We start from the raw sequence: 8,474 nt of genomic DNA, 5'->3' as shown, positions 1-8,474 counted from the left end.
CAACCCCACCGCCTAACCCTAGTCCGATCGTGAGGGAGGCATTGCCAGTGGCGGGAAGCACCACTGCCTTTGCCACCACTGCCGGTCTCTACCGCTACACCAACCGTCGCTGCCCGTGCGCAGAGCTTCATCGATGAACCAGCGATGGCAGGGAGATCCTCCAACCCCTCCGACGGTCAGATGCTCCTACATCTCCCTCTCTCTCTGTTTCCTTCTCCCGAAGCAAGCTCTAGGTATATTTGATTCAATTGGTAAAGATATCACCCTCTGATCTACACCTAGGTGATCCAAAGTATCTAACATGGCCGTCTGCTGTCTGCCTAGTACGTGCAGCAGCTAGCGTATCGGTGTATCGAGCGGCGAGGGATTCTACACGCCACGAACCGTAAAGCGGCTGGAAGTCTACGTACGCTGCTACAGGCGCTACCAGAGACGGCTTCTTTACTGAGTGTCCCATACTTTACCGAGTGCTTTTTATCGGACGCTCGACAAATAGGTTATTTGTCGAGTGCCAGAGAGAAAGCACTCGACAAACAACTGGCACTCACTCGGCAAACAATAACGCTCGACAAAGAGGTGGTTTGCCGAGTGTCAGGCACTCGGCAAACCAAAACACTCGACAAAGGGCCACCGCCGTTAACTGCCGGCAGCCGCTGTTAACCCGACACTCGGCAAAACGACGATTTGCCGAGTGTTATTTTTTGACACTCGGCAAACCATATTTTTTTTTTACTTTTGACCTCCAAACTTTTTCTGCGGTCCTCATACAATACCTGGTACTCCATGTTCCAATGTGGCACATTTCTTAGACTTTTTCTATATTTCTTTAATTTATTTCATTTAATTGAATTTTCTTGGATAATTCAAATTATAACCACTAGTCATTCGAATAATGAAAAAAAATAAATGGAAAAATGATATTCATGTTATTTAGTATAATGTGAGGCCGTATCCAGGAACAGATCACCAATTTTGAACATCTTGTTCACGAAACATGACCACAAACTTACGGTCGAGTTGTTTTTAAATTCTATAAAAGGCAAACGAAGTCCGAAAATCATGAAACAAAGGCTTTGCCGAGTGTATATCGGCCTGAGGCACTCGGCAAAGAAGCTGAATCCGGTAGTGAGGACTCGTGCATCGTTACGTCACTCCACAGTTTGAATATATATCGACCGTTGATTTTGCACTCGGTAGCGACCGGACCAAGTTAACTGGAGGCCAATCTAAAGAAGAAAGAAAAAAAAACTCGACCTAAAGGGGTAAGACGGCCGAGAAAACCCCCGAACCCTTGCCCCACCCTGACACAGGGGAACCGTTGCCCTATGAGAACCGGGCCGGACCTTTTGACCTGTGCTTTGGCCATGGGACAGACGAGGGATTTTTTAACCACATCCTGAAATTCGCTCCCACGGGTGATCGAACCCAGGACCTATGGAGTGCCGCTGAGGAGCTCTAACCAGATGGAATAGAGGCTCGTTGGCAATTCAAAGAAGAAACGACGACGACGATGTACACGGAACATATATCGGCAAGCCTAGCACCCGGACATCCGGATATCCGTCCCTAGGCCTGCGTCTGAACACGGCTCCGTTCAATGCACCTGCCGCGCCCCTCACGTAAATCGAAACTGAATTGCGTCCGTTGCGCCCACGTAAAAAGGAGAGCGCCCGCCGCGTCCACATCACCACGCGGGGTCTCATCCTCGTCGTGCCTGCTTCACCCTGCGGGGCCCATCTTTGCCGCGCCCGCGTCACCTGCGGCGTGGCACACACCAATCTGGTCGTTCTCCACAGCTAGCTTCTGATCTCCCCACCACAAAGCTTTTGCTCCACGAGCTTCAGCAAGAGCAGCTGGGCAGCGAAAGGCCGCATGTCGTAGGGAAACGCGCGACGTACGCCCACACAAACGTGACCTTGCGCGACCTCTGGTGGAGCGCTGCCGCCCGCTTACCAGCTGACGCCACCATGGCTCCCGTGATAGCTTTTTCTTCCTCGCTCGACAACCCTACATCTAGATCTACTTTTGTCACACTGAGATAAATCAACTGTAACATACGTCTGAAACAGATAAACATTTGGAACATACACTTGCAACATAGCCATTACAAACATATGCAACATTCAAATAAAACACAATATACTTCAAAAACAAATGAAACATCTAAAATATATTGTTGCAACATATGTGTGAAACATATGCAAACATCCAGTTCAAAACGTGTGCAACATACGACTAGAACAGATGAAACATTTTGAACAAATGCTTGCAACATGTCCTTGAAACACTTGCAACATATGCAATGACATCCCCGATCCACTTTTGGAACATCCACAAAAAAAACAAATGCAACCTACCTTTGAAACGATTGAAACACCTAAAACATACATTTATAATATAGGGGAAGGGCCCTAGGCCGGTCGATTCCGGCCGTCGAGGTGGGAGCCGGCGGCGAGCACCACTAGCATCCGGCCACGCTCGTGGGTGCCCTTGGCTCGGCTAGGGATGACCCGAGGCACCCCGACACGTGCGCCCACCGGCCATCGGTAAGGGGCGGCTGCGGTGAGGCATCTCGGCGGCGTTGGGGGTTGGGAAGAGACCGAGGAGGTGCGCTGCTGTCATTGGACGTGAGATAGAGAGCGAGAAATGGGAAGAGTAGAGGCAGCGCACGCGCACAGGATGGGGGGCGCGGCGAGGGATGGCCGCGTGGCGGGCAAGCGGGCCTAGCGACGCGCGGACCGGGACACTTGACGAGCGGAGCGAGGAACGGGAGGCAGCAGCATCACGAGCGAGGCGCGCATTGCGGGCTGGAGCGAGCGATGGGGAGAAGCGGCAGCAGCGAGGCGGGTTCGTGGATGCGTGGCGTCCGAATAACTGGATAAGGACAGACGCCCGTGTCAAGGTATTATCGAACATATAAATGACAGTGTCAAGTGCGAGTTCTATATATATATGCATGACCGCTTGTTTTGTTATACACAGTTCGGCTGTTGAGCATGATTGCATGCATGCATGCCTTGCCACTTTGCGAGTGGCCTGCTTCATTTTCATATAGGAGGCGTACGTACGTACGTACGTGTGATTGGCAATTGGCATTATATTAGCTTAGGCCAAAGCTCGACGCCGGCGAGGCTTCCCGTGGGCATTGCGTTGTTTGTAAAGAACTAACGATGCTCCGCCCTGTGTCCTGCTGCTCTCTACTGCTAGCACACTTGGCAGAACATTCCGTCGCGTCTTGCGAAGCCAGACATTCTACCTCTATCCACTTCCCACCCCACTGTCCCACATGAGTGTTTTAAAAAAATAAAATAAAAATAAACACATTTTACCTACATGGCCACATCACATCCAGAGTACCCAGCACGTCAAAAGTTGAACGGAGTAAGGTAGAGAGCAAAAGGTAGGCATCGTACAGCTCACGATGTCGTTAACTTGTTAAGCGAACTTGCTACCCATCATCGTCGCTGGTCGATCGTGCCACTAGCCACTGCTACAGTACTACCTCCATCCTAAACAATGTGATTCTAATTTTCTCCTTAGTCAAATTATTAAAAATTAACTAAATGTAGTAAAAAATGTTAATATTAATGACACTAATAAAAATACTATTAATATGTATTTTTTTGGTAAAAGACAGCAACAGATTTGAAAATTTTGTCATGATTTTTATTAGACAAAGAGAAAATAGAAAAAAAAATAGATACGAACCCACAGGCCAGCTCAATTACGAGAAAAACTGGATGCCTGTACTCTCCCTGTTGGGCCTGGACTCCTTGTACTCTCCCCTCCCTCCCCCTGTTGTACTTCTGTATATATGTTTGTGCATTCTTTTCATCAATGGAAAATAGAAAAAGTTGTTCAAAAAAATTACTAGAAAAACACTCTACTAGTCGATGGAGAATTTAGTAACATTATTTATTAATATGTATTCGACCGAGAATTTAGCAATACTACAGAAAACTTTACCGAGACGGGCAAAAAGGATTAACCGAGGCGGGCATCGCGGCATCGCAACCGCCTCGGTCAAAAGCTCATGGTAAATGGGACCTTTTCCGAGACAGTTGGATGCCCGCCTCAGTAAATCGAATAAAAAAAAGGGAAAACCCGTGGATAAGCCACGCGCCGCCGCCGCTCGCCGGCTTCGGTATCCCCACCACCGCATCCGGCCTTCCCGCCACCAGATCCGGTCATCGAAGGAGCGCCGTGAGCCCCCGCCGTCGCATGATCCGTCGGGGTCCGTGAACTCCTGCCGGAGCCGCCGGAGAGGCTCGCTCACCGGATCCACGCCACCACCTCGCCCTGAGCCCCCGCCGCCGCGCATGTGGAGCCCGATCTGTCGCAGATCCATCGCCAGAGAGGGGCAGGAGAGTCAGATCCACCGCTCGCGGTGAGGAAGAACGCGAGATCCGCGGTGGTGGCGCCGGATCTGGCCGGGGAAGGAGGGGACCGCCACCGCCCACAACCGGATCTGGCTGAGGAAGGAGGGATTCACGCAGCCCGCGACAGATCCACGATTGCCGCCTCTAGGAGAGCAAGAGGAGAGGGTCGTTGGATCTGGAGAGGAAGAGGAGAGGGTCACCGAGGAAGTAGGGATGCACGCCACCGCCGCCGGGCGCGAGATCCACGCCACCCTGGCCGGCCGGCCGGCCGCGCCTGCGTCGCCTTGGCCGGCCGCGCCCGCGTCGCCCTGGCCGGCCGTTCGCTTACCACCATGGCCGCCGTGGTCGCCCGTGCCCGTGCCGCCCTGGCCACTCGCGCGTGCGCCATCATGGCCGCCAGTTGTAGGGGAGAAGGAGGGAGAGGGGCGCCAGAGGTGTCTCGGGAGGGAGAAGGGAGGAGGGCTCAGGAGAAGGGAGAGGGGCGCCGTTTGCAGGGTTGAGGGAGGAGAGAGGGAGAGAGAGAGCTGCGCTGCGGGAGTGGGAAGAGCACCGGTTGTGACTGAAACCCTAACCCTACGTTTATATATTGGAGATGGTAGTGGGCTGGTGTGGGCTAGCGGGCTGGCCCTGATTTACCAAGACGGTTGAGTTACAATGCTCGTCTCGGTTAATGATTTACCGATGCGGTTGTCTAAGGATGCCCGCCTCGATTAAGCATTAACCGAGGCGGTTGCTGGTCCGGCTGCCCTGCCTCGAATAACCAAGGCGGGCAACCAGGCCAACCACCTCGGAGCCCATTTGGTAAACTCTGCGTAAAAGTTTTTGTATAGTAGTGTAGTAACATTATTTAGTATTATAACTATTGGTATTTTTATAAATTTAATTAATTTTATTTAAGACAATTTGATTTGTTATTGTACTAAAATTGTTTATCGTTTCGACACAGAGTATCAAATTCATAGACAGCATTACATGGCCGCGCGCGGCAATATTAGCAAACGTCGTTTGGTTCTGACTGATGGTCCGCAGCAAGTTTCCCGCTTCTTATCTTTTTTTTTAAAGGACAATCACACAAGTGCAGAACACAGATTAAGCATACAACGACCATCGCATAATCTCTCCTCAAGTACTCTCTTCCTACATCGTTAATCTCCCCGTTTCATAGTTCAGTGGACATCTTTTACTTTACTACGTTTCCTCGAGCGGAATGCGTACGTGTGTCGGTGCGTGTGACTTGGTTAATTTGTCACGAGGTCGTGCATGCATGTACCACTTCAAATCAAAAAAATTAAATAAGAATAGATGATACTCCTACATAAGTAGCTTTCCACACACATCAACAGGACCAAGGTTTGCATAGTTCACAATCAATAGCGTGAACGTGCTAATTAACTACTCATATACACTTGCCATGGGGATCCCTTTCAAGCATAAGTTTTTGAAACCTGCACATGAAAAGGAGTAGAGTTAGTAATAATGTAGTTAGTGACATTCTGAGGGGTTGCTTCTTTGCAGCAACATACAATTCTAGACCTGCATTATTTTGTTTGTTTTTACTTCTGAATTTAGAGGAAAGAATTCTGGATTATGACTTACATTGACAATGTTGCCTCTCTCAGAACTATACAGAGGCCATTGGAACTGCTTCTATTGATGATACAAGCTATGGTGATCCCCCATACAGATGCTCGTGTGCTTGCCTGATATCTTTTTCAGAATTTTGAAAGCCATCAAACTCCTGGATGTATTGTTTTTATTTCTCTTTTTTGCTGCCCTCACTACAGGAAAACGCCTCTTTGCCGACTGCTTGCCCCGGTCGGCAAAGGCATAAACCCAGTCGGCAAAGGCTTTGCCGACCGCAAAGCCACGTCGCAGTCGGCAAAGAACAATCAACAAAGCCTGGGTCGGCAAAGGCGGATTTGCCGACTGCCACGTGGCACACAGTCGGCAAAGCCTTTGCCAACTGCCACGCCAGCAGTCGGCATAGCCACGTGGCGCCGTCAGCCCTGACGGCAGGTTTTGCCGACTGCTGGTTCCTCGGCGGTCGGCAAAGAATTTTTTTTTCAAAAATTGTTTGCCGACTGGCCGCCAGCTCGGCAGTCGGCAAAGAAAGAAAATATTTTTTTTTTGAAATGTTCTTTGCCGACTGCTTTCGGAGTTACAGTCGGCAAAGGTTTGACCTCTTTGCCGACTGCCTCCCATTGCAGTCGGCAAAGACTCTGTCCTGGATTTTTTTTGCCCAGCTTTGCCGACTGCAGTCGGCAAAGCTGGAAATTTTTTTTTTTTGCTTTTGTTTTCTGTTTTCTCGCATCAAAACCCTGCAAAATCACAAATTATAATCCAATTTCACCAGAAGCACCGGTAGCACCATTTATATCACAATTTCATCACATTTGTCGCCAACATCACCACATATATCACAATAACGCACAACATCACATATATCTCACATATATGTCACAATAACAACCACACAAGTGCATTACAACCATCACATGAAGTCCAACACGTCGAACACCACAAGTCGACGTCCATCACACGAAGTATTTGACATGCGCCACATGCGCACAATCTCCGTCCAGCATTCCCTGTGGTTGTCGCACCACGACGGACACACCTGCATGACATCAAGTATTTGACATGCGAGAAGATTAGTGTAATGTTTCACTGAAGGAATCTGAACGAATGTTGTCATACTTAATTACCTGCTCGTATTGCGCTTGGGTGAGGTCGGCCTCCCTCGAGTTCATTCTCTGGCGGATTTGGGGCTTCTTGATGTTCTCTCCAAGCACGTTGGCGTGGAAGTCACGGATGGCCTGTATGCGCGCCTCATGGTACAGGTCCTTGAGACGATCTTTGCAGACCGCCTCCTGCACTCGCGCCGCCTGGGCCGCTTTACCCTCCTCGCACGTGAAGAAGTCCTGCACACAGACACATCATGTAGCATTTCCTTTTTGCAAGAAGTCCGACGAATGCGTACTATTTAGCAATGCGGTGCGATGAAAGACTCACCCAAAACTCCCTCTTTATCTTTGCCGCGATGGTCTCGCCACCCTCCTCGACGAGGTAGAAGTGGGACCACTTGGTGGGCACCTTCATCTCGCCGTTGACGTTGACAAGGCCAGGGTAGTACTCCTTAATCAGGAGGCCCTGGATGCCATTGATATGGCGTGCTTGACCTGCTCCACTCACAATCTTCCAGGAACTGCACGAGTCATTAAGAACAATTGTTAGTCTTCAGTTCGATTTTTGACATGTCATATGAACAAGTAGTGAAATCAATAATGGTTACTTACGTCTGGCCCACGGGTGTGATCACCGGGCGCTGGTGGAATTGCGGCCGCACCCTACGAAGCTGCGTGGGCCCGCGCGAGTACACCTTGGCCACGCCTGACGAAGTCGAAGCCGTCTCGCCTGGTGTAGGCGCGTCGTCGCCGTCGTCGTCGTCATCGTCGTCGTCGTCGTCGCCGCCGCGCTCGTCGTCACGCGACGTCGTCCCCCCTTGCGAGGACGAGAACAGCAGCCTCCTGGTCACCTGGCGACGTCCGCTGGGGGGCTGGGACCCCCTACTGGACGACCCGCGCACCAACACCTCCTCCTCCTCCTCCTCGTCGTCGGCGGTCTCCTGCGGGGGGACCTGGTACGCCGAGCGTACTGCTCGATGCGGCCGCTGCCGCCGTCCGCCTGGCATTTTGTCGAGTGCCTGCAATGACAAAGAACAAAACTGTTAGCATAAATAAATGACAAGTACTTGTAAAGGAACATAATAATAACAATATAGTATTACATGGCCTCGTAATTATCTCCGCGAACGGCAATATCTCGAGCGTGGAGTCGTCATCTCTATCACTATCGTCGTCATCGCTATCAATATTGTCGAGCTCCCTTAAGTCATCACTGTCATCATCATCCTCATCGTCTCCATAGTCATCATCATGTACCTCCTCCTGGACAACTCCATCGCGCTGCATCTGCCATCGCTCAAGCATTCTTAAGTCCCTGGCATCCTGCACCTCCTCACCCTCGTCCTCATCGATTTCGTTGTCTACTTCCATGCCCATGAGCGAACCAATGTCGATCTCCAAGGTACCTTCT

General features: G+C 50.5%; 1 long non-coding RNA gene across 1 annotated transcript; it reads right to left on the bottom strand.

Moving 5' to 3' along the window:
* Positions 1–7,187: 7,187 nt before the first annotated feature.
* Positions 7,188–7,713, bottom strand: LOC136473171 (uncharacterized). Its single transcript, XR_010762534.1, has 3 exons — positions 7,676–7,713; positions 7,392–7,584; positions 7,188–7,300 (listed from the first exon to the last, which is right to left on the bottom strand). It is a non-coding gene; the product is annotated as an uncharacterized lncRNA (long non-coding RNA).
* Positions 7,714–8,474: the final 761 nt, after the last annotated feature.

The sequence above is a fragment of the Miscanthus floridulus genome, chromosome 8 (assembly GCF_019320115.1).
Source record: "Miscanthus floridulus cultivar M001 chromosome 8, ASM1932011v1, whole genome shotgun sequence".
NCBI lineage: Eukaryota > Viridiplantae > Streptophyta > Magnoliopsida > Poales > Poaceae > Miscanthus > Miscanthus floridulus.
The sequence above is the reverse complement of the archived record's forward strand: the minus strand, read 5'-3'. Positions and strand labels throughout refer to the sequence as shown.